Raw genomic sequence first — 18,270 nt, forward strand, 5'->3', positions numbered from 1 at the left:
GCTTATTTTATTTTATTTATATATTAAAGATTTATTTATTTGAGAGAGAGAGCACAAGCAGGAGGGGCAGAGGGAGAGGGAGAAAGAATCTTTTTTTTAAGATTTTTTTTAAGAATTTTTTTAAAGATTTTATTTATTTATTCATGAGAGACACACAGAGAGAGAGAGAGAGAGAGAGAGAGAGAGGCAGAGACACAGGCAGAGGGAGAAGCAGGCTCCATGCAGGGAGCCAGACATGGGACTCGATTCTGGGTCCCCAGGATCACGCCCTGGGCTGAAGGTCACACTAAAAACCTCTGGGCCACTGGGGCTACCCCTTAAAGATTTTATTTATTTATTTGAGAGGGAGAGTGAGAAAGCAGTAGCCGGGGGGAGGGGGAGACGAGACAGAGAAGCAGACTCCCCACTGAGCAGGGAGCCCAATGTGGGACTCCTTCCCAGGACTCTGAATCAAGACCTGAGCTGAAATCAAGAGTCAGACGTTCAATGGACTGAGCCATTGGTGCCCCTGTTTTATTCTTTACTATTATTATGATTTTAAAATGGTTGTGAAGTAGTATCCATTGTGCTGTTGTATTATTATTTATTTAACCACCTCCTAATGAGGGACATTTGGGTCATTTCCAGTCTTTGGCTATTATGAACAACACAACCATAAATACACTTATTCCTCTACCCTGGGCGAGGGCTATCCATAGGAAAACATCCCTAGACTTGGGATTGCTGGGTCAGTGGGTCTCTGCATATTTAAGCCTTGTTGAAAATACCTGCAAAGGTCTGTGTCTGTTTAGGACTTAGTATTATTGTCACATTACTGATGTGCACGCTTCTCGACTGTGTAGGAGAGGAGGTACACAAAGGCGATTTTTAAGGAGCTTCATTCTGTGTGTGGGAGGGATGGGAGCAGATTTTGGGTGACAGTGCCTGAGACCAGAGGTAGCTGGGTACTTAGGGAGAATGTCCCCGCCTGGGGCTGGGCATTGTAAGGAACAGATGAGCCTCCTCCTGATAGAGCTGGGGCCATCGTGCTGGGAAGACAGCAGGAGGGGAGAGGATTTAACCATTCATTAGCAGAGGAGATATTTGTCAAACCCCTACTGTATTTGTTCAGGGTTCAACCCTCAGGGCATGCAGAGAAATATTCCTCAAAAAACCTAGAGTCTAATGCGAAGAGGTGAAGTCAAATGTCAATATGAGAATTGACTTGCGGAGTCCTGGGATCCGGCTCCCCGCAGCGAGCCTGCCTCTCCCTGGGCCTGTCTCTCTCTCTCTCTCTCTCTGTCTCTCATGAATAAATAAATAAAATCTTTAAAAAAGGAGAGAGAGCGAATTGACTTGCAAAGCCACAGAACAAAAAGGGTGACAGTATACACGTGTGTGCTACCAGTGGGTAGCAGGCACAGAATGCTCTTTCTTTTTTTTTTTTTTTTTTTTTTATGATAGTCACAGAGAGAGAGAGAGAGAGAGGCAGAGACACAGGCAGAGGGAGAAGCAGGCTCCATGCACCGGGAGCCCGATGTGGGATTCGATCCCGGGTCTCCAGGATCGCGCCCTGGGCCAAAGGCAGGCGCCAAACCGCTGCCCCACCCAGGGATCCCCAGAATGCTCTTTCTTAACAAGATACTGGGTGAGCTTGGATGTCCAGGTTGATGGCAACAGGAACATCTGGTTTACTCTCCAGTGGGGCCGGGCACTGGGCAATGTGGTTTCGGCTCACCTGAATATCAGAATGATCCCCTAGGGTGGGAGCCATCGTCTCTACTCAGAAATGGAGAAATTGAGGCTCAGAGGGGTTCACCCGGTGTCGTCCCCCCCGCCCCCCAGCAAGTATAGAGCAGAATCAGGCTGTGAACCTGTGAAGATCAGGTTCTTGCTGAGACCACAGGGGAGGGGGTGGGCAGGCAAGTGGTCAGGCTGCAGGTGGAAACATTTCCTGCCTGCACCTGAGCTTCTGCGCACTCCTGCACCGATGAACCTTGCTGGTGCTACTCTGGGAGAACTAAGCCAGACTCAGAAGGGCACAGGCTGCATGATCCCACTCACAGGAGGTACCAGGACAGGCAAATTCTCAGAGACAGAAAGTAGAAGGACGGTAGCTAAGGCCTGGAGGAAGAGGGACGGGGAGTTAACGTCCAATTTATGTGCAGTTTCCCTTTGGGGAGGTGAAAAAGTTCTGGAGAAGGCCAGTAGTGATGGTGGTGCAACACTGTGAATGCACTGAATCCACGGAACTCTACACTTAAAATGGTAAAAATGGGGGATGCACTGGGTGGCTCAGTGGGTTAAGCAGCTGCCTTTGGCTCAGGTCATGATCTCAGGGTCTTGGGATCTAGCCCCACACTGGGGGCTCTGCTCAGCAAGGGAATCTCCTTCTCCTTCTGCCTCTGCCCCTCCCTGCTCATTCTCTCTCTCAAATAAAGTATTTTTATTATTTATTTATTTATTAATTAAAAAAAAAGATTTTATTTATTCATGAGACACACAGAGAGAGGCAGAGACACAGGGAGAGGGAGAAGCAGGCTCCATGCAGGGAGCCCGATGTGGGACTTGATCCCGGGACTCCAGGATCATGCCCTGGGCCCAAGGCAGATGCTCAACTGCTGAGCCACCCAGGTGTCCATATCATAATTTTTTAAAAAACGCCTGGGTCGGGGAGATGGGTGAAATAGGCGAAGGGGGTCAAGAGGTGCACACCTCCAGCTATAAAATTAATAGGTCACTTGGTGCCTGGATGGCTCAGTTAGTTAAGCATCTGCCTGCAGCTCAGGTCATGATCTTAGGGTCCTGGGATCGAGTTCACAGTCTAGCTCCCTGCTCAGCAAGGAGTTTACTTCTCCCTTTCTCTCTGCCCCTCCCCTTGTTCATCCTCGTGCACTCTCTTTCTCTCTGAAATAAATAAAATATTTTAAAAACAAGCAAATAAATAAATAACTTGGAGTCTGACTTCTCGGTACCCTCCCTGAACTCCCAGCAGAAGTCCAAGCCACCCCAGCTATCTTCACCTGCTGGGTGGCCCAGCCAGTCTCATCGACAGACCTGCTTCTTTTTATTTATTTTTTTTAAAGATTTGGGATCCCTGGGTGGCGCAGCGGTTTGGCGCCTGCCTTTGGCCCAGGGCGCGATCCTGGAGACCCGGGATCGGGTCCCACGTCGGGCTCCCGGTGCATGGAGCCTGCTTCTCCCTCTGCCTGTGTCTCTGCCTCTCTCTCTGTGACTATCATAAATAAATAAAAAATTAAAAAAAAAAATAAATAAAATAAAGATTTTTATTTACTTATTCATGAGAGACACACAGACAGAGAGCCAGAGACACAGGCAGAGGGAGAAGCAGGCTCCATGCAAGGAGCCCAATGCGGGACTTGAACCCTAGAATCCGGGATCACACCCTGAGCCAAAGGCAGGCACTCAACTGCTGAGCCACTCAGGCGTCCCGACAGACCCACTTCTACCCCTGGTCAGGCCACAGTCTGTTCTCTGTGACAGGGTGACCGTCGGGTCTCATCCCTCCTCAGCTCAGAATCCTCCTGGGATGCCCACCCTCCATGGAGTGAAGTCTGACTCTTTACCACGATTTTGAAGTGATGGAGATGTTTCAGAACCAGGCGCAGTGGTCCGTGCACAGCACTGGGAAGGTACTATGTGCCACTGAATTGCTCCCTTTAAAATGGTGAATGTTATGTTGAGTTTCAGGTCAATAAATTATTTACAAAAATTTTTTGAAAGCTGGCTGCCATCCAGCTAAAGTACTAAGAAGATTTTGCAGAGTAAAAGAGGAGCTTACTTAAGTTAGCTTGTAACTCTAAAGACAACCAGACAGTAACAAACCCCTCAAGAATGAAGTTTGCACAAATTTAGAAACAAGCTATTTTTTTTAAGTAAGCTCTATGTCCAACGTGGGGCTTGAACTCATGACCCTGAGATCAAGAGTTGCATGCCCTACCAACTGAGCCAGCCAGGCGGCCCAGAAACAAAAACCATTAGCATGGCCCCCCAGGCCCTATGCAATCTGTGCCCCAGCTCACCATGCACCTTCATCTGTCTGTCTTCACATGACAACCCTCTGACCCCCAGGGCCTTTGCACTTGTCATTTGCTCTCCTTGGCATGCTCCTCCTTATACACTTTTTTAAAATAAAATTTTAAATTTATTTGAGAGAGAGAGAGAGAGAGAGAGATATGGAGAGAGTATGGAGGTGGGGAGAGGGAGAAGCAGACTCTGCACTGAGCAAAGAGCCCGACTCAAGGCTCCATCCCAGGACCCTGAGATCATGACCTAAGCAGAAGGCAGACGCTTAACACACTGAGCCACCCAGGTGCCGCTCCATCATACACTTCTTGACATCCTTACCCTCCCTTGTTTAGGTCTCTGCCCAAGTGTTACCTCCCTGCGCCCCCCGTTTAGAACAGCACCCCCACACACACACACTCTCACGCTGCTTTGCTGCTCTCATATACTTACAGCTACGGGCTGGACTGCATACCCTCCAGAGCTCACAGGTGGAAGTCCTAACTCCAGTGTAAATGGGACTTTATTTGAGGGGGTCTTTTTGGCAAGTTAAAATGAGCTCATTAGGGTAGGCCCTCACCCAATATGCCTGGTGTCCTTGCAAACACGGGAAATTGAGACGCAGGGACTGACAGAGTGAAGAGATAGAGCAGATGGGTGTCTACGCGCCGAGGAGAGGCCTGGGATGGATCCTTCCCTGAGAGCCCTCAGGAGGAAACAACCCCGCCAGCAGACACATTGATCTTGGCCTTCCACTCTGTAGAACTGCCAGGTGATTCGTTTCTGTGGCTGTAAGCCACCCAGTCTGTGGCACTTTGTTATGGCAGCCCCAGCAAACGAAGCCACTTGCCACTCAGGGTCCTACACAGTCTCTGTTTACTGTCTGTCTCCTCACCTGCTCCAAGGGCATCAGGGATTTCTCCCTGTTTTGATTACTGTTGTAGGCCCGGGGCCTGGGACAGTGTCTGGCAAGTTGCAGAGTCGGGGCTGCATTTCCAGAAATGCTGAGTTTCTGGGGCAGTAAGTGGGCAAGTGGCCTGTTGGAGTGAAGGGACCCACGGGGAGATGTGAAGGTGGGGGGACAGGACAGGAAAACCGTGTGGACCTGTCCCATCTGGCCGAGGTTCTCCAGCTACAGAGAGTTCCGTGTGACATTTAACAGGAGGAAAAATCAAGGCTCAGAGACGGGGAGTGTTGGAGCTGATGAATGGCTCCCAAAGACACCAGGACCGGTAAATCCTACCTTACCTGGATAAGGGGCCATTGCCAATGCGATTAAGCCAAGGGTCTTGAGGTAGGGAGACTGCCCTGGATTAGCCAGGGGGCCCTGAATGCCATCCTCGGAAGAGAAAGGCAGTGGAGCTTTGAGGACAGGAGGAAAGAAGGCGATGGGACGGTGGAGACAGAGACCAGAATGCTGTGGCCACAAGCCGAGGACAGCTGGAAGAAGCAAGGGGCAGGTGTGGATTCTTACCTTCTGCCTCCAGAGGGAGCACAGAGCTGCTGACACCTTGATTCCAACCCAGTGCCACTGATTTCAGACTTCTGGGCTCCAGGACCAGGAGAGAATACATTTTTTTTTAAAAGATTTTATTTGAAAAAAAAAAAAAGATTTTATTTGTTTATTCATGAGAGATACAGAGATAGAGAGAGAGAGAGAGAGAGGCAGAGACACAGGCAGAGGAAGGAGCAGGCTCCATGCAGGGAGCCACACCTGGGACTCGATCCCTGGTCTCCAGGACCAGGCTCTGGACTGAAGGTGGCGCTAAACGGCTGAGCCACCCAGGCTGCCCTAAATTTTTTTTTTTTTAAAGATTGTATTATTTGATATATATAGAGAGAGTGGGCACAAGCAGGGGGAGCAGCAGACAGAGAAGGAGAAGCAGGATCCCCGCTGGGCAGGGAGCCTGACCCGGGGCTCAATCTCAGGACCCCAGGGTTATGACCTGAGCTGAAGGCAGGCGCTTCACTAACTGAGCCACCCAAGTGCCCCAATTTCTGTTGTTTTAAGACAAACAAAAACAGAAGCAACCCAGCTGTGAGCAAGGAGTCTGAGCCCCTCCGCATCTGCTGCCCCCACCCTGGACAGAGAAGAGCCACCCTCTTCACCAGCCCGGAGTTCCGTGCTCATGGCTACCTTCCCGGTCCACTGACATCCATCCATGTCTTCCAACCTCTGTACCTTCTCTATGTTTAGCCAGAGTCACCCAACCGTCATGTTTCTCCTCACCTGAAAACCCTTCCCACGCCTTCTCATTGCACTTTGGATCTCTGCCAAAATTCCTTTTTTTTTTTTCCTAAGTAAGCCCAACACCCAAAGTGGGGCTTGAACCCATGACCTTGAGATCAACAGTCACATGGTGACTGAATCAGCCAGGTGCCCTGGATCCCTTCTCAATTTCTTTTTCTTTTCTTTTCTTTCCTTTTTTTTTTTTTTTTAAGATTTTATATATTTTTTTATGAGAGTCAGAGAGACAGGCAGAGACACAGGGAGGGAGAGGCAGGAGCCATACAGGGAGCCGATGTGGGACTTGATCCTGGGACCCCAGGATCACACCCTGGGCCAAAGGCAAATGCTCAATAGCCGAGCCACCCAGGCATCCCTCTCTTCCCAAATTCTTTTTTTTTTTTTTAAGATTTTATTTATTTATTCATGAGAGACAGAGAGAGAGAGAGAGAGAGAGAGGCAGAGACACAGGCAGAGGGAGAAGCAGGCTCCATGCAGGGAGCTAGATGTGGGACTGGACCCCAGATCTCCAGGATCACGCCCTGGGCTGCAGGCGGCGCTAAACCGCTGCGCCACCGGGGCTGCCCTCTTCCAAATTCTTAATGCAGCCTGCAAGGCCCAGCATTAGGGTCTGGAACTGAAATGCTTTCAGGGGCCCTACAGGGCAAGGAGCAGCTCAGGCTGCACTTCAGAAGTTAAAACTAAATCTACAGCTCTGCTCTGCTCCATCTATTAGTTCCTGCTCAGAAATGTGGGCCCAATACGGCCAGAACTTACGATTTTTTTTTTAAGATTTATTTATTTATTTATTTATGATAGAGAGAGAGAGAGGCAGAGACACAGGCAGAGGGAGAAGCAGGCTCCATGCAGTGAGTCCGACGTGGGACTTGATCCCAGGACTCCAGGATCGCGCCCTGGACCAAAGGCAGGTGCTAAACTGCTGAGCCACCCAGGGATCCCCAAACTTACGATTTTTTAAAAAGTCTAGGAAATCCAGATTTGTAATGGAAATCCACTTTTTTTTATCTTTTAAATTTTTATTAAAGATTTTATTTATTTATTCATGACAGACACAGAGAGAGGCAGAGACACAGGCAGAGGGAGAGGCAGGTACCCTGCGGGGAGCCCAATGTAGGACTCAATCCCAAACTTGGGATCAAGGCCTGAGCAAAAGGCAGACTCTCAACTGCTGTGCCACCCAGGCGTCCCGGGAAACCACTTAAAAAAACAAAAACAAAACAAAAAAAACTACACTGAATCCATTTAAAAAATACATGATAAAGGCAAAAATCTGCACGGCTACTCCATGTACCATCTCCGGACCCCAGGAACCATGGGTTCTTGACCTTGGGGCCAGCTGTCATGAGCCTTTTTTTTTTTTTTTTTTTTTAGATTTTATTTATTCATAGAGACACACAGAGAGAATGAGAGGCAGAGAGACAGGCAGGCAGAGGGAGAAGCAGGCTCCATGCAGAGAGCCGGACGTGGAACTCGATCCAGGGTCTTCAGGATCATGCCCTGGGCTGCAGGCGGTGCTAAATCGCTGCACCACTGGGGCTGCCCTGTCATGAGCCCTTTTGGCCTCAATTAGACTTTCCAGAGTCAGGCTAGTTTTAGTTTCTTTTTCTTTTCTTTGCTTTTTTTTTTTTTTAAGCTATATTTATTTATTTTTAAGTAATCTCTACACCCAGTGGGCTCGAACTCCCGACTCTGAGATCAAGAGTCACATGCTCTTCCGACTGAGCCAGCCAGATGCCCCTAGTTTCAATTTTAGTTCCTAAAACCGAGCCTGGGCTTCTTCCTTCTGCGTGGCCTTCTGGCTCTTTGCTCTGAACCTTGCCCCACTTTGTTTCCCTTTGAGCCTATGACTGACTCATCTAATTCTCAACTTCAGTGTTATCCCGGCGGAGCCCCCAACTAGGCTAGCACCCCCACCCCCCAGCTTTAATCACCGTTTACTCCTTTTTCTTTTGAGCCCTTACCACATTTGTGAGAATAGATTAACTGCGGAGATCCTTTGCAGAATGTCGGTCTCCCCATCCCGGATGGTACACAGACCTAGGGTGCTTGGCTAGTTCAGTTGGAAAGCATGGGACTCTTGATCTCAGGGTCCTGGGTTCAAGCCCCACATGTGGTGTAGAGTTTACTTAAAATTAAAAAAAAATTTTTTTTAAAGATTTTATTTATTTATTCATGATAGACATAGAGAGAGAGAGGCAGAGACACAGGCAGAGGGAGAAGCAGGCTCCATGCTGGGAGCCTGACATGGGACTCGATCCCAGGACTCCAGGATCATGCCCTGGGCCAAAGGCAGGCATCAAACCACTGAGCCACCCAGGGATCCCAAAATTTAAAAATTTTTTACAAATTTTAAAGATTTTATTTATTTGAGAGAGAGAGAGTGCGCTCAAGCATGAGTGGCAGACGGGCCGAGGGAGAAGTCAGACATAGGACTGGATCCAGTGACTCCAGGATCACGACCTAAGCAGAAGGCAGATGCTTAACCAACTGAGCCACTCAGGTGCCCACTCCCCCCGCCCCCCAAAAAAACCCTAATTAAAAAATTAAATCATGCACACATCTGGCTGAGGACGAGTCCTACACGGCTAGGTGTGGCCCTGTGACTAGGTGCGGCCAGTTTGGCCAACTGGCTGGGGAAGGGAGGTGATCTGACATCACGGGATCAGAAGGTGGAGGAGCTGGACTGGAATCCAGGACTGTCTGATGCCCAGCAGGGCGGCTCCTCTCCTGAGCAAGGTAGCAGAGAAGCTGCAGGACTCCCTCCCAGGTATCAAGGTGCTCGCCTGCTTGAGTGTTTCCAGGCTGGAATGAGGACGGGGGATGGCCTGGCACTGGCCACAGGGACAAGCTCCACCCCCTGGGGATGGCCAAGCAAGCAGATGGTGGGGACTGAGGCCTGGAGTCCCCAGGGCGATGCACGGAGCCGGGCTGCCTGGGAGCTAGGCCGAAGTCAAGTGCCCTCCTGTCCCTGGGTTAACCCAGTCTGCCAATAGCCACCTGCTCCAGGAAATGCTTGCTCCTGGACTACGGGAACCCACGAAAGTAGCTTATTTATCAAACTTAATAAGCTGCTTGTCAAGACTCACCTCAGGACCTCTGCTCTGCTGCGCCCACCAGTCCAATTGCCCATTCTAACCAGTTCCCTCCTGCTAGACACGTCTTGAAAGCACCCAGTTCTAGGCCCCCAAGCCCTGTAAGCATCCACCCTTGACTCCCCCCTTCTGAGACACCACAGACTCTCTCAACATGCTTTTTGCTTGAACAACAGGTTTTTCTGGGGATCCTTTGGAGGCAAAAAGCTGACATTCCAATGTCTGATTCAGGGCAGTCTGGCTTTTCCTGTAACGGAGCCACTGCCTGATTTAGAAAGAAACTTACCTGCACAAGTTGGTTCTGAGGTCAGCATACGGAGCATGAATCACACACCATAGAAGTGTCCTGAGAAGCCCCTTCTTGACCTCTCGGCTGGTGCCACCCTGTAGCTGCCCCCTTTCCCTGGGAACAAAATAACTTGCTTTTTGAACTCTAGTAAGAAGCAGTTGTTTAGAGGTAAACTGTAAGCAAAATATGCATTTTTATTGATTGATTTTAAAGATTTTATTTATTTATTCATAGAGACAGAGAGAGAGAGAGAGAGAGGTAGACGCAGAGGGAAAAGCAGGCTCCATGCAGGGAGCCTGACTCGGGATCCCGGGTCTCGAGGATCATGCCCTAGGCTGCAGGCAGCACTAAACCGCTGAGCCACATGGGCTGCCCAAAATCTGCACTTTTAAAAAATATATATTTTCTTTCTTTGAGAGAGCGAACAATCAGCGGGGATGGGGTGAGAGAGAGAGAGAGAGAGAGAGAAAGAAAGAAGCAGACTCCCTGCTGAGCAGACAACCTCCCAGGACCTGAAGATCAAGATCTTGACCTGAGCTGAAGGCAGGTGCTTAACCAACTGAGCCACCCAGACACCCCAAAATATGCATCTTTAATTGTTAGAATCACACTGTAAGGTCTGGCCTGGGGACACCAACTCCTCCTGGTTTGCCTGGGACTGTTATAATTTTTTGTTATTTTATTTAAGATTTTATTTTTAAGTAATCTCTACCCCCACCGTGGGGTTTGAACTCACAACCCCAAGATCAAGAGTCACGTGTTTCCAACTGAGCCAGCCATGAGCCCCTTGTTTTTTTTAAGATTTTATTTTTTTTTAATCTTTTTTTTTTTTTAATTTTTATTTATTCATGATAGGCACACAGTGAGAGAGAGAGAGGCAGAGACACAGGCAGAGGGAGAAGTAGGCTCCATGCACCGGGAGCCCGACGTGGGATTCGATCCTGGATCTCCAGGATCGCGCCCTGGGCCAAAGGCAGGTGCCAAACCGCTGCGCCACCCAGGGATCCCCTAAGATTTTATTTATAAAATATTTTATTTATTTATTCATGAGAGACACAGAGAGAGAGGCAGAGACACAGGGAAAGGGAGAAGCAGGCTCCATGCAGGGAGCCCGATGTGGGACTCGATCCCGAAACCCCGGGATCACTCCCTGAGCCAAAGGCAGATGCTCAACCGCTCAACCGCTGAGCCATCCAGTCATCCCAGGTGTCTCTAGCAAGGAAGTGGGGTTCTTGGTAAGGATTAGGGGAGCTCACAGGGATTTGCACTGCACACAGCATATGGCAAATGTCTCCCTGTTTGCAGCCCCCTTTACCCTTTCTTCCCAGAGCCAAGCCCCAGGCCAAGTGCTGCTGTTTATCTAGTTTCCTCCTTATGGACAAATGAGAAGCTCCTGTTGCGACTCTGATTCTGCAGATGAAGAAACCAGGCTCAGAGAGTAGCACAGGCAGGCTCTGACCCCCCAGGCCTCTCTGGCCTCAGCACTTTCCTCATTACCCAAACACCAGAGGCTTTATTGTAAATAGCAAGATGGCACTTCCAGTCTGGTGGTGTTCAATCCTCACTGGGCATCAGTATCACCTGAGGAGTCTTTAAAAGCACAGATGCTTCCAGCAATTCTGGATTAATTGGTCTGGGGATAGGACCACACACTGATATGCTTTTTTATTATTTATTTATTTATTTATCTTTTTTTTTACTGATATGCTTTTTAAAGGAGCTCAGCTAATTCTTTTTTTTTTTTTTTTTTTTTTAAATTTTTATTTATTTATGATAGTCACACAGAGAGAGAGAGAGAGGCAGAGACATAGGTAGAGGGGGAAGCAGGCTCCATGCACCGGGAGCCTGACGTGGGATTAGATCCCGGGTCTCCAGGATCCCGCCCTGGGCCAAAGGCAGGCGCCAAACCGCTGCGCCACCCAGGGATCCCATCAGCTAATTCTAATGTGCAGCCAGATTGAGAACCACTGCTGTAGAGAATTTAAAGCTTTAGATTAGCTCTAAAGAGAACTCAAAGGGGGCATTTATTTATTTATTTAAAAAATGATTTTACTTATTTATTCATGAGAGACACAGAAAGAGGCAGAGACATAGGCAGAGGGAGAAGCAGGCTCCCTGTGGGGAACCTAGTGTGGGGCTTGATCTAGGGACCCCCGCAGGGATCACCACCTGAGCCAAAGGCAGACAGACACTCAACCACTGAGCCACCCAGGCGTCCCTCAAGGGGGGCGTTAAAAAAAAAAAAAATTTTATGTTCATTTTTTAAAAAGATTTCATTTATTTGAGAGACAGCATAAGCAGGGGTAGGGGGAGAAGTAGACTCCCCACTGAGCAGGGGCCCTGACTTTTTTCGATTTGGGGGGCTTGATCCTAGGACCTTGGGATGACGAGCTGAGCCAAAGGCAGATGCTTAACTGAGCCAAGTGGGAGCATTTCCCCCCACCCCAAATATTTTATTTTTGAATATTCTCCACACCCAAGGTGGGGCTTGAACTCCTAACTCTGAGATCAAGAGATCCATGCTGTACTGATTGAGCCAGCCAGAAGCCCCTCAAAAGGGGCATTTCTGAATTTCCGCCACTAACGAGGTGTGTGTACACACACATCACACCCCAACTCAGGACTGTAGCTTTGCAGTCAGTAAGACAATGTGTTTTTTCCCCTCAATGCCAGCTCTACTCCTCAAAGCCTGTGAACTGGGGGAAAGCTCTTTACCTCTCTAAATCCACCTGAACACTATCAGAACCCCGCTTAAGCACTGTTTGAGGGACACACCCCAGAGTTTAAATAAAAGGGTCTGATTTGGGGACAGCGGGAGGAGAAGTTAGGTCTCGGTAGGGATGCATTTCTGGAGGGTTCTCAGGTTCTGCTCCTTTGAAACCCACTTTTTTTTTTTTTAATTGTTCCTTTTAAAAAATTTAAACCTATTTATCTTTTTTTTTCCTTTAAGATTCTATTTATTTATTCATGAGAGACACAGAAAGAGAGGCAGAGACACAGGCAGAGGGAGGAGAAGCAGGCTCCATGCATGCAGGGAGCCCCATGCGGGACCCGAACCCAGGGATGCGGGATGGTGCCCTGGGCCAAAGGCGGATGCCCCGGGGACACACTTTGAGAACCGCTGCTGTGAGCTGATGCAAGGAACAACCCTGCTGGGAGTCCCCAAGCCCCATCAGTCCCCCGGAGCCTTGCAAGGTGCCTGTCCCCGGGGGCCACCCGCCCCCATTATTCTGCGGAGGCGATCACGCAGGCTCCCAAAGGGGAAGGGACACGTCCAGGGCGCGCAGCCAGAGCGCGGCCCCGGCCTGGGTCTGCGCGGGGCTAAGCTAAGGGCAGGCCCAGGCCCGAGCGCGCGGCCCCGACCCCGCCGGCCCGGGGAGCCCCCTCCGTGGAGGCCTGGCGCCCCCTGGTGGCCGTTCGCGGAGCCGCGCCGCGCTGTGCCCGCCCGGGCGCTCGCTCCCCCCGCCAGGGGCCCGCGATCCTCGGCCGCCGCCGCGCCGGTTGGAAAATATGGTTCAGTGGGTTCCGCCCGCGGAGGAGCTGCGGGTGTTGAAAGGGGGCGGCGACGGGGGCCCAGGGGCTGGGGAGGAGGGGGACGGTGGGAGGGCGCCGCCGGGAACCACCCGGACCCTGACCTTTTGACCTTCCCGAGCCGCCCGCTGCGGAATCTGCAGGATGGAACCTTCCGGAGGCTGCAGAGGCCCGAGCTGGCCCTTTTCTTCTATCCCTTACACGTTCGTGTTTGCTTCTGCGAGCCTACCGGGGGTGGCCAGCCCTGGGGCTGGGGTGCAGAGGGAACAGGAGAGATGGTCCTTGCCTCGGTGGAAGGCCCTCCTCCCGAGAACGAGGAGTGAGAGGATGAATGGAAACCAAGAAGGGGGATGGAGGCCCCACGGAGACATTTAAGCAAAAACTTAAGGGAGAAAAAAAAAAAAAAAAAAAGGGAGGAGAGGGAAAGAGCCAGGTAGATATCTGGGGAAGAATGTTCTAGGAAGAGAGAAGAGGAGCAAAGGCCCTGGGGCAGGAGCCAGTATGTGTGTTTGAGGGCTTGGACTAGGTTCTTTTTTCTTTTTTTTTTTTTGGTAATAATTGACACAGAGAGAGACACAGAGGTTGTATGAGCAGGGAGGGGAGGGAGAAGCAGTCTCCTTGCTGAGTAGGAAGCCTGATATGGAGCTCCATCCTGGGACCCTGGCTGGGATCGTGACCTGAGCTGAAGGCAGGTCTGAGCCACCCAAGCATCTCTTGACTAGGTTCTTGATAATAAAATGGGATATATTTATTTATTTTTTTTTTGGTTAAAGATTTTATTTATTTATTCATGAGAGAGACAGAGAGAGAGAGAGAGAGAGAGAGAGAGAGGCAGAGACACAGGCAGAGGGAGAAGCAGGCTCCATGCAGGGAGCCCGATGTGGGACTCGATTCCTGGACTCGCCCTGGGCCAAAGGCAGGCATCAAACCGCTGAGCCACCCTAAAATGGGATATATTTTTTAGTATCTAGGAGCCACTTGCTCTGTTATTAATTCACTAAACTGGCTCACTTTCAAAAATACTTATTTCAGCGTGATCAGGGCGGGTTGAGGAGAGCACAGGAGGTGAGAAAGGGTGAGGTCGTACCTATAAACAAGCCTTTGAGCATTTACTTTAAAAACAGTAAAGGGGCCACTGGCTGGCTCATTAGGTAGAGCATGTGACTCTTGATCTCAGGGTCATGAGTTCAAGATCCATGTTGGGAGCAGAGTTTACTTAAAAACCTAAAAACAGGGCAGCCCGGGTGGTGCAGCAGTTTAGCACCAGCTGCAGCCCAGGGTGTGATCCTGGAGACCCGGGATCGGGTCCCACGCCGGGCTCTCTGCATGGAGCCTGCTTCTCCCTCTGCACACCCCCCCTTCTGTCGCTCATAAATAAAATCTTAAAAAAAAAAAAAAAAAAAAGAAAGAAACCTGAAAACAGGGAGGGGTCCAAGCAGATAAGAAATACTAAAACTCATGTGCATGTTGACCTTGGATGGCTCCAGCATTTGGATCCCACTTTCTAAGGGATCTTATTCACTGCCAAGATTTTATTTTTTTTTTATTTTTTTTATTTTTTTATTTTTATTTTATTTATTTATTTATTTATTTTAATTTTTATTTATTTATGATAGGCACACAGTGAGAGAGAGAGAGAGGCAGAGACACAGGCAGAGGGAGAAGCAGGCTCCATGCACCGGGAGCCCGATGTGGGATTCGATCTCCGGGTCTCCAGGATCGCGCCCTGGGCCAAAGGCAGGCGCCAAACCGCTGCGCCACCCAGGGATCCCTTTAAAATTTTTTTAAAAAAGATTTTATTCATTCATGAGAGACACACACGGCGGGGGTAGGGGGCAGAGACACAGATAGAGGGAGAAGCAGGCTCCATGCAGGGAGCCCGATGTGGGACGGATCCCAGGTCTCTAGGATCACACCCTGGGCTGAAGGCGGCGCTAAACCGCTGAGCCACCCGGGCTGCCCCATCAGTTTCCCTTAACAACCAGAATAAAACCCAAACTCTTCCAAGCTTTCAAGATCCTCCATGACCTTCCCCTGGCCGCTGATCACATGTCATACAATCTCTGCCTCCTTCCTTATACTCCAATCAGTCTAGTCGCACCCCCCCCTTTGAATTTCTCCAATAAAGATTCCCTTCCCAAAGCATTTTGCTTGAGAGACTTTCTCCAGCGTCTTCACGAGGCTGCCTCCTTCTGATCCTCTATTCTCAGCTTAGATGTCACCCCCTAGAGAGCCCTGCCCTGGTGCCCATTCTAAAACGGCCTCCCAGCTAGATACTTTCTCCCCAGGCTGCCCGGCTCCCCCTGCCCCACACACCATGCTCTAGCTCCATTACTCTAGTCTTCATTGGCTCCTGTCACCTGGTTTCCAGGCATAACCCCAGCCCTGGCCTTCGGGAAGCTGGTTCTTTTGAGTCAATCAGCCCTTCCTTTGAGTCAATCAGCTCCTCCAGAGCCTACTGATAAGTTCCTTATTTGCTCAATTTAGCCAAAGGTAGTTTTTGTTTCTTGCAACTCAAGAACCCTATGGGTGGGGTGCCTCGCTGGCTCAGTTAGTAGTGAGAGCAACTTTTGATTTTGGAGTTGTGAGTTCCAGCCCCATGTTGGGTGTAGAGAGAACTTAAAAATCTTTTTTTATTTTATTTATTTATTCATGACAGAGAGAGAGAAGCAGAGACAGGCAGAGAGAGAAGCAGGCTCCAGGCAGGGAGCCCGACATGGGACTCCATCCCGGGTCCCTAGGATCACGCCCTGGGCCGAAGGCAGCGCTAAACCGCTGAGCCACCCAGGCTGCCCTAATTAGTTTTTTTAAAAAAGACCTTATTTGTTGGAGAGAGAGCACAAGCAGGGGGAGCGGCAGGCAGAGGGAGAAGAACCAGACTGCCTGCCAAGCAGGGAGCCCAACGCAGGGCTCTGTCCTAGGACCCTGGGATCATGACCCGAGCTGAAGGCAGAGGCCTCGCCGACTGAGCCGCCCAGGTGCCGCAACCCCTCATTGTCTTTTGAGGCTGCTTTAAGTTGGGCTTAGGAAAACCACAACCAAAAAGAATTTAGACTAACAGCCCTTGCCCAATCCATCCTGCTGCCAGGTGCATAGTAAGTCACAGAACAAATGTTTGTTGAATGAATGAGTGAGTGCACAGGTGGGAATAAATGAGCCATGAGAAGTAGCCACCCAGTGATAAATACTCCTATGAGTTCTCCAGGAGTTCAGATGAAATAGGCCCGGGAAAGCTCATAAATAAGAAAATGGGCTTTAAAAATTCCTTTTGCTAAATTCAAATCCTAAGGCTAAGTTAAGATATATGTAAGCTCCTTCATTGTGGTTTATTTTTGTTCCTTTTGCTTTCAGACAATCAGGGAACCCTCATTAAACTGGGAAGGTAACTTAAAACCCAGCTGTATTCCCCTTAGAGGGATAGAAACCAGACAAGCAGGTACAAGACTTTCTCTTCTGCAGCTTTCTAGGGATGTTTTCCTTTGTGTTTATTTTTTATGGAAAGTGTGGTACTGAGAAATCCTAAGAACGAGCACATTACTGCCATCCTTTTTATTTATTTTTTATTTTTATTTTTTTTACTGCTAGCCTTTTTATTTTTTTCCTGCCATCCTTTTTAAAATGCATTTATGTATTTGTGTAATCTCTACAGCCAACGTGGGGCTCGAACTCACAACCCTGAGTTCAAGAGTCCCATGCTCTTATGACCGAGCCGGCCAGGCACCTCTAATACCATCCATTTGACAATGATTAACCCTAAAAATAAAATTTGATTATTTTTTTGGCCTGTGGATTTTTTTAAGATTGTATTTTATTTATTTTATTTTTCTTAAAGATTTCATTTGAGACTGAGAGAGATGCCAGGAGCCCATGAGTAGAGGAGAAAGGGCAGAGGGAGAAGGAGAAGCAGACTCCTTGCTGAGCAGGGAGCCAAGGACATGGGGCTCCATCTCAGGATTCTGAGATCATGACCTGAGCCGAAGGCAGATTCTTAACCAACAGAGCCACTTAGGCGTCCCTGAGATTTTATTTTTAAATAATCTCTTCACCCAACGTGGGTCTTGAACTTACAACCCCAAAATCAAGGGGTGCCTGGGTGGCTCAGTGGTTAAGTGTCTGCCTTTGGCTCTGATCATGATCCTAGGGTCCTGGGAGCAAGTCCCCTATCGGGTTCCCTCAGGGAGTCTGCTTCTCCCTCTGCCCATGTCTCTACCTCTCTCTCTCTCATGAATAAATAAATAAAATCTTAAAAACAATAACAACAACAAAAAACAACCCCCAAACCAGGAGTAACATGTGCTCCTGACTGAGCCAGCCAGGTTCCCCAAACCTTTGGATTTTTTTATTCATAAAGAAGTAATATGTGTATCTGATTTCTTTAAATACTTTTTTTTTTATTTTTTTATTTTTTAAAGTAAGCTCTATGCCCACCATAGGGCTTGAACTCAGGAACCCTGAGATCAAGAGTCATGTGCTCTACCAACTGAGTCACTCAGGTGTCCTTGTATTTGATTTTTTAGTGACCAGGGGTCAAGCAGATCAGTAAGGCAGTGTCCTTTCTCCCTCTCTCCTTCCCGCTCCAGCCCGTGGTCCACTTGCCTTCTCTAAGGACATCCACATGACTATTTCTCTTGTTGCTTCCTAGAGAGTCTCTATCAGCCACAGCTCTTGACAGCAGGCATCAGAGACCTAGGCTGGCTAACCTAACCTGCAGAGGGATTTATTGGAAGATGGGGTGGGGTGGGGGGGCTGTGTGTATAGAATCAGTAGGGAGGATAAAAACCATCAGGAAATGAAAGGATAAGCGTGGAAATTTCTGCCCAGGTGAAGGTGCTCCTGCCACACCTATAGCTGGACACTGCTCCGGCCAGAATGCCCAGTTACCATGAGTAGGGTAAATCCAGATTCTCTGTACACTTCTCTTGGCATCACTGGTTGGAGAACTGAAACTCCTGGATGGGAACATCTGATTGCCCAGGTCATATGCCTATGTGGCCAAGTGATGGAGAGAGGTTCTCTTTATTTGTAATTTTGAGAAATCTTGCTAAATTTCTTTCCGAAGGATTGTTTCAGTCTACACTTCTAACAACAGTCCAGAAGAATTTATG

At 49.0% G+C, this 18,270-nt stretch overlaps 1 long non-coding RNA gene across 1 annotated transcript; it reads right to left on the reverse strand.

The window, feature by feature from the left end:
* Window positions 1-7,853: 7,853 nt before the first annotated feature.
* LOC140618583 (uncharacterized) lies at window positions 7,854-13,665 on the reverse strand. Its single transcript, XR_012018654.1, has 3 exons — window positions 13,270-13,665; window positions 9,632-9,748; window positions 7,854-8,713 (listed from the first exon to the last, which is right to left on the reverse strand). It is a non-coding gene; the product is annotated as an uncharacterized lncRNA (long non-coding RNA).
* Between the last annotated feature and the right edge of the window lie 4,605 nt (window positions 13,666-18,270).

Source organism: Canis lupus, chromosome 26, assembly GCF_048164855.1.
Source record: "Canis lupus baileyi chromosome 26, mCanLup2.hap1, whole genome shotgun sequence".
Taxonomy (NCBI): domain Eukaryota; kingdom Metazoa; phylum Chordata; class Mammalia; order Carnivora; family Canidae; genus Canis; species Canis lupus.